Raw genomic sequence first — 8,468 nt, 5'->3', positions numbered from 1 at the left:
TGAGAAATTCCAGGAAAAGGAGCTTCATTCTAAATAAACATTTATCAGCACATACCATTTGCTGAGCTGTTCAAAGGTTTCTATTGCAATTCATTTTGGCAGCTCTTGTATTAAACTGAGGCAGCAGAGAGTGGCAAAGGTTTTATTTATCTCCTGTTATTATCTGTTGACTTTTGAAAAGCTTAGCAGCAGGCAGCTATAGAGTAGCCAACCCATTGAGAAAGGTGAAGCAATGTCTTGGGAAGCCCAAGGTTCCACCAGACCCCCTTTTAAGGGCTGTGTGGCCACAGCCCAGGGAGCAGAGGATCAGACTCAAATCCCGTGTTAAAACAAGTCTGGCTCAGGTAAATGGAAATTTCTGGTTCATGAGATACTCACTGTTCTCAGTTCAAAGGTGATCTTTGACAGCCTTGTCATCACAGTCAGTACTGCAACCTGCTGAGAAAGGCATGATCTTTCCCTCATAATATTCAAGCGATGAAGATTCATGGGGGTTAAATAATTTGCCCAAGGTCTCAAGTATATGGCAGACCTGGGATTCAAATCATAGTCATCTTTGAATATGAAAATCTTTGGCCTTTCTCTAAATGATAGGGAAACTGTCTTCAAGGGCCTCATCATTTCTGTCCCTTGGCATTCACCAATGATTGATGATGACAATAGTGATGACAATGTATTTTTAATGGGTGCTGTCTAGTAATAGGAGGTATAACATTCTACCTTCTGGGAATGCATAAAATATTTAAAAGAAAAGAAATTCCCATCCTGAAAGACAAAGAAGATGGACATCAGAAGAAGAAGAAAACAGGAAACAACTAGGAACCTGCCACAGAGGGCCTCTGAAAGGCTCTGCCCTGCAGACTATCAAAGAAGATGCTGAGACTTATGGCCAACTGTTGAGCAGAGTTCAGGGAATCTTATGAAAGAAGTGGGAAATAGTAAGATCTGGAGAGGACAGGAACTCCACAAGGAGAGCAACAGAGCCAAAAAAATTGAACACAAGGGTCTTTCCAGAGACTCATACTCCAACCAAGTACCATGCATAGAGATAACTTAGAACCCCTGCACAGATGTAGCCCATGGCAGTTCAGTGTCCAAGTGGGTTCCATAGTAATGGGAAGAGGGACTGCCTCTGACATGAACTGATTGGCCTGCTCTTTGATCACCTCCCCCTGAGGGGGGAGCAGCCTTACCAGGCCACGGTAGAGGACAATGCAGCCACTCCTGATGAGACCTGATAGACTAGGATCTGAAGGAAGGAGAGGGGGACCTCCCCTATCAGTGGACTTGGGGAGGGGCATTCATGGAGAAGGGGGAGGGAAAGTGGGATTAGGAGGGGAGGAGGAAGAGGGTTTATAGGGGGATACGAAGTGAAAAAAGTGTAATTAATAAAAGTTAAAATAAAAAAAATTCTTGCATTTGTGTAGAAATAAACATAATATTCATTTTTTTAAAGGGTGGTGAGTGCAGTGGGAAAAATGTGAAGCAAGAGAATGGGGCTTAGAAACATTTAGTGGCAACTTTGAGATCAGTGGTCAAGGAAGGCAACCCTCGCAACAAAGGGTCGGAGGAGATACAGACGCCCTGGAGGAAAGTTTTGAGGTAGAAGAGAGAGAGGCAAAGGCCGTAGGATAGAATGTGGATGTGAGGGACGCGAATGCCCTTAACTAGAAACATGAGCACGAAGGGGAGAATGGCGGGTGGTGAGGTGAGGTGACTGAGTGCCAGGCCGTGGGTGGCCTGATAACCATTGTAAAGACAGACACTGCTTCCTCCAGTGAAATGAGGGGATCTTGGGAGGTACTGGGAAAAGAAAAAAATAGGATCCAGATTACGTATTTAAAAATACGTACCCATGGCTGAGTAAAGGGTGAGAAGGAAGGTCATGGCAGGCCAGAGCCTTCGATAATCAAGAGGAGAACACTTGCAGTTAAAATCAGGGGTGACGATGCTGGTAGAGGGCAGAGGTGGGTTTTGAATAAGATTTGCTAAGGACTGGAGGGGAGGAAAGAAATGAAGGGTGCCTACCCCACCCCTGACAGAGATCCAGCTCTCTCCCTGGACTGAATCCTCTGAGCACAACGCCACAAGGGAATGGAGGATTCCAGAACCTTCCCAGAGAACGTGACATATTAATAAGCAGTCTATCATCAGAGAATTATAATTTCATAAAGTATTTTGTCCAAACACTCCATTACAAGGCATAGTGTTTAAAGGAGCAAGAATCAGAAGCTAATTCCTTGGGCCATTCCTGCAACAGTGGCCCTCGGCCTCTCTCAGCCTTTATTTCTTTAGTTGTGAAGTATTGATTACTCTTCTGCCTTGATTATGAGGCAACAGGAATTCCATGAGCACAGTGGCTTTGTTTGGAATACTTCTGGCCAAGTTGTGAAGTATTGATTACTCTTCTGCCTTGATTATGAGGCAACAGGAATTCCATGAGCACAGTGGCTTTGTTTGGAATACTCCTGGCCAAGGCACTCAAAGGTGCCTGGCACATAGAAGGTTCCCAATAAATAAGTGTTGGGATGACTAAATGAAAGAGAATGTTCTCAAAGACATTTGAGAAAAATATATAGATTTATGCCAGCTTAATTATTAGTGAATAAGGCAGCTGAGGAGACAGGCATCTTGTGGCAAGGCCTGGATCCACTGGGTAATTACTTTGGTTCAGCTCAGCCTGTCATTTCTGGTTGTTCACATAATGCAAGAACAAAGCTGCCTCCTCCAAGTTCCTTGCCCCTGGTGCCCCACACATTTTCATTAGCCAACAACATCTGGGTAGCTGTCATAAGAGCGGTGCCAAGAACACATTTCTTTTTAAACCTAAGGACATCTGTTCCCTTCCCAGCTTCATTAGAGAGCCTCTCTATGCCATGTACCTGATGGATGCTGAGACAGATGGTGGGAACAGCAGCTTCAGAATCTAGGGAAAGTCCAGGTCTGAACTCGGCCGGGCCAGTCGATGCATGAGAGCACTTAGGAGTAGGGACAGCCAAAGCCCCAGGAAGCATTCATCAGCTACCCTCCAAGGCACTGCAAGTTCTCCCTCCCACCCCAATCCACTTATCTCACAAATGGTCTCTGACACCTGCTCTGTGGCAGCTGCTATGTTACATGCAGAGGTCAACATGATCACTCCGCTCATGTGATCATCACATGACCACCGTTATAAAACAACGTGTTGAACGGGGGCTGTAGTTCCGTGAGAAAACCCTTGCCTAGCAGACATGAGCCTCTGCTTCAATCCCTGGCACTGTTGGCAGTGGTCAACCTCTTCCTCAAGATAAATGCTTGAGTGATTGTCCTTAAGTTCCCTAGATTTCCAAGGTTTTCCCCTTAACTACTTCTAAAAAACATTTTATACGGTATTTAAATACATGGACTAATAATACATTTTAATGTTTAAAAATTTTAAATGTATTCTTTGGAAATTTGTAAAAGTATTTTTTATTCACCTGTTGTAATTGTTGTCTGGGAGCCAGATTACACAGATCTAGAAGGTTTGGGGCTGTCATCTCTTGCCAAAACAGCCATGTTCTGAATTAAAATTCTTGTACAGAAATTTCATACATGTATACAATTGTAGAGGAATTTTAATTCAGAACATGGATTCTCTGGCAAAAGATCACATCCAAAGACCTTCTAGGTCTGTGTGATCTGGCTGGAATACTAACACACCTTTAATCCAGGAGATAGAGGCAAGCAGATCTGAGCTCAAGACCAGCCTGGTAAAGAGCAAGTTTCAGATAAAGAAAAGTTTAGGTCCTGTCGTGGTGGTACACACCTTTAATCCCAAGCAATGAAGGTAAAGATAGTTTGTAGAAGGCAGCACCTGTGTATGAAAGCGATGTCTAGTTGAGTGGCAGAAACAATGCTGAATCAGAGAAAGACTTGCCAGAATAGGATACACCCAACTCTCAGGAGAAGAGAGAGGAAAGGGAAGCTACTTAAGGGGCAATGCAGAGAGAAAGAGAGGAGGCAGTTTTACTGGGACAGTAATAGAGAGACAGGCAGCAGAGAGAGAGAGAGAGAGAGAGAGAGAGAGAGAGAGAGAGAGAGGGAACTCAGGTGAAGACCAAATGAGACAGACAGTGAGAAGGAGCTGGGAGATTAGAGCAGACTGCTAGAATAAGCTTGAGGTCAAGCAGAGCAATTCAGGGGCTGAGAGAGAAGCCAGACTGAATAAATCAGCTGGGAGAGGAGTTTGAGCCAGAACAGCTGAGTTGAACCAGCCAGCCTGGAGCTCAGTAAAAATAAGAAAGAGTGAGCTTATTAAGCAGTAAGTCTCAGAGGCTAAAATTGTTCTAGGCCTATGTTAGATTGATTGTATGGATGCTAGAAACTTACAGGGCTAGGCCTAGGTTAGCAGACAGAGGCAGTGAGCCCCTAAGACAACAACAGAATCAGGTGAGTAAGCGTTCCTTTTACAGACACTATAGTTTGATTATATCCGTATTCCACTTCTTTCTCCAGTTCCTCCTGGGCCCTCACACCACCATGCCCTCTCCTAGGTTCATCTCCTCTTCCTCCTCCTCTTCCTCCTAACCGTCCTTCTTAAACAATCCACTGGACTGTGTCCAACTAATGCTATCTATATATGCATGATATAGGGCTGCCCACTGGGGCATGGGCAGCCCACTAGGGAAGACGCTCCTGATGAAACTCTGCCCCTCTCCCTCAGCAGTTGCTAAGTGCCGCTAGCTTCTCAGCTAGGAGAACACTCAAGTAAATGCAGCCCCCCCCACCTATGCAGGCACATGGACAGGCTTGATCAGGTCTTATTCAGCTACCCACAGCGGTTGTGAGTTCACTAGTGCAATGTCCCTGTCACGTCTAGGAGATCCTGTTCCACCACAACCCTCCACAACTTCTGGGTCTGATAATATTTCCACTCCTGCCTCTTCCAAAATGATCCCAGAGCCTGAGGGGAAAGGGGGCTGGTATAAATATCACATTTCATATTGAATGTTTGTAGTTTGTAGAAGGCAGCCCCTGTGTATGAAAGTAATGTCTAGTTGAGTGGCAGAAACAGTGATGAATCAGAGAAAGACTTGCCAGAATAGGATACACCCAACTCTCAGGATGGAATACTAAGGCTCAACAGAGGCTCAAGCCTCCATTGCATTCGGAGTCCTTCCCTTAGCTTTCTGAGGACTCCTGTTGTTCCCCTTCTAGTCCTGCTCTTCATTCGTCATCTTGTTCCCCACTTCCTCTGTGTTCTATCTGAACAGACCTGACCACAGCAGATCCAAAGCACCACTTCCCCAACTCAAAGTTACCACGGAGAAGAATTTTCCTCCCACTGTGGGGTTTGTTTGGTTAATGCGAGATAAGGGTATGTAACTTAACCACAGATTAGGAAAGCAGCTTCATATGTGTGGAAGTCTTTACCTTAGAAATGGCTTTATCCTGTTGCTTCAGCTTCTCCATCAGCGATGGGTCCTCTTAGAATTTGATTTCTTGCTGTCTAAATGAGGGATTAATTCACCACAATTCCATAAGACCTCCCTCTGGTGCCTCTGGTAGGTAAGGCCAGGGAGACAAGGGCAGTAACAGGAAGTCAAGGAAGAAGGTTGTGGCAGATGCCCAGGCAACCGATTTTGGAGATTTGGATCAGCAAAATCAAAGAGGTTAAAAAAAAAAAAAAAAAAAAAAGGAGTGGATAGCGTCAGGACTGAGGATAAACAGTGGACAGCTCTGCTGGTAGATTAGATGTGGGAGATGGAAAAAGAAGGAAGGCCAGAGGTGGGCATGTGATTTTTTTGGTCTAAGAACAAGTAGACTTAATAAAAGTAACTCATATGAATGCAAAGTATCTATATGATATCTAAAATATAAAAAGTCACTACTTTCTTATAACTGTCTCTTTCATTGTTAGACAGTTTGGCCTACTTCTCTTTGGTTATTCTTTATTCTTCCTTCCAATTATTTTAGAGTTTTATATGTAAACATACAGATACATTCTTATTCCCCTTAAAAAGGCCCAATATTAATGAAAACTTTTATTTTTCTGCTAGGCATTGGAATTCAGATAAGCTGTGGCATTGTCTTCTGGTATTTTGAACATTTCCCCTTGACATTAGAAGATTTTAGAAAAAGTAATTGTAATTGCTGTATAATATCTCTGATGGTGTGGTGGTGGAGTAACATTTAAGCTGGCCTTCTCTTCTCAGACACCCATATCCTTCCTGATTCTGGGAGATTAAAGTAATATTACAAGCTTTATCCATAAATATTTGCACATGAATCCAATAATATTCTCATGAGAAACTGCTAAATGTGAAATACCTGGTTAATACCTTTAAAGTAAAAATGACTCCTTGATAAGTGATCATTTTTTTATGTGGGAACCCTGGTGGTTTTTCTTAGCCATCAATTGGACTACATCTGGAATTAACTAAGACACAGTGGCTGGGTCCACTTGTGAAGGGTCTTTTCTTAATTAAATTATTTGAAGTGTGAAGACCCACTTGTAATGTAGATCTCTTTGAGGTGGAAGATACAGCTTTAATCCAGCTCTTTTGCGGTGGGAAGATCCACCTCTAACCTGGGCCACACCTGTATAACATGAACATCGAGGAAGAAAGCTTGCTCTGCTCGCCTGCTTGCTCTCACTGGCACGCTGTCCCTTCACTGGCGTTAGGCCTGCATCTTCAGGATTCCAGCACATACTGAAGACCAGCTGCCCCCTGTCCACCCTCAAGGGCTGGGCAACTACCGGATTCTTGGATCTTCTGTTGGTGGACAGCCATTGTTGGACTAGCAGGACCACAGCCTGTAAGCCTTTCAGCGACATGCTAGGCAATATGCTATCTCTTGATGGCATGATTTTATCCTCAGAGGAGTTCTCAGGAGCTCACCTTTTTATTCTCATCTGACAGATGGAAAACTGAAACTTTCTTTTTTTGTCTAAGAGAGGCTTACTTAATTTTACAGTTTTAAAGTAGGGTCAAAACTCAGTGCCAAATTCTGTCTAATTTCAGAACTCTTTCTCATGCCCTTTCTTTTCCCTCGCGATAAATTAGTTTACCTTGAACATTTCCAGAATTTCAAAATTATCTCAATAAAGTATCCCCTGACCCCATCTTCTGCACTGTTTTCCGGCAAGAGTATTACTCCACTGAGCCACCAAAGAGTAAATGCATTGGATGCACAGTATACTATCTGAGAGCTTACAAATATTTATTCTAAGTGAAGGAAGAGGGATAACTTATCATTTCCATTCACAATTAGACACTTGGCAAGAGCAGGAGCTAGAAGAGAGATCTGAAGCTGGCCAGTTCACTAATTTGGTGTGCGGCATTGTCAAAATTATTCATCAGCTTAGCTTAATGCTGACAAGCAATTATCTTCCTAGTGCCAAGTGAATTTCATGAGCAGGCAATTTAAAGATGTCCATTCTATTAACTTGAATGACTTCAAATGAGATCTTGATGAGAACAGTGTGGTGGGGGAATAAAAGAATGAGGGTAGATACCAGAAATTTTAAAAAAATACAAAATTTCACAAAACTCTCGGCTGGGTGTTTCTTCTCTCCAGTATCTTTAGCTGAATAGTAGGACAGAATTGCAACTTAACAGTTAACTTGGTAGTCTCAAGCTGTATGTTATTCAAATGACTTTAACGTTTAGAGCAGTTCGGGCATCACAAACTGGAGAATTCTCCACGCGTGCCTTCCGTGGCACGGGCAGCCTCCCCTCATCAGTGTCTCCCACCCACCCCACACAGCGCCACCTGGCGGGTTCATGCCTTGACCTGTGCATTCCGTGAGTGCGTGAGGTGAGGTATCTTCCTTGATGCTTCTTTCATCACGCCACCACGCCACCATGCTGGGTATTTTCAGAGTTGCGCTTCTTTTCATTCATTTCTTTGCCACAGTGCTAAGTCGGGATCCTGCTGCGATACAGAGTGTTAGCATCTGTTGGACGAGTCTCTTTCATATCCTTGGCAGATTCTTCTGTCTTTTAACATTGGCATTTTTTTCTGACTTCTTAAAAAACTGAGTGCCGTGAAGATCAGGCTTTCGTGAACAGAGCAGGAGATGGACGTGAGCTTGCGGCTCAAGTTTTTGCCTCCTGTCTTCCACAGTCCGCTGCTGAGTAGTGACTGCAAACAGCAGCGCCACATCAGCAAGCAAGCCTTGGTACTCAGTCTCCCCCACTTGCTCGCTGTGTTGACCGTCATCTGGACAATGACTGGCTCGCAGAAGCAGTCTCCACGGGTCTCTCTCATAGTTAACCTGTGCTCCATGCCTAAGCCCAGCCCGTATCTCTGAGGAGGCAGAATTGGAGACATTAGGAAACGAGCCGCTGCTGGGGCTGCTGTCACCAGGCAGAAAGGCCGTGGCCGAAGCTGGAGAGCGAGCGAGGGTAGATAGACCTCCAGCAGCACATGAACCGACTTCAACACAAGCACCGCACATCACAATCACATGTCGCATGAAGGAGTGGGGAGAGAATCCCAAA

This window comes from Psammomys obesus, unplaced genomic scaffold (assembly GCF_907164565.1).
Source record: "Psammomys obesus unplaced genomic scaffold, mPsaObe1.curated_primary_1811, whole genome shotgun sequence".
NCBI classification, from domain to species: Eukaryota; Metazoa; Chordata; class Mammalia; order Rodentia; family Muridae; genus Psammomys; species Psammomys obesus.
This window is presented reverse-complemented; position numbering follows the sequence as displayed.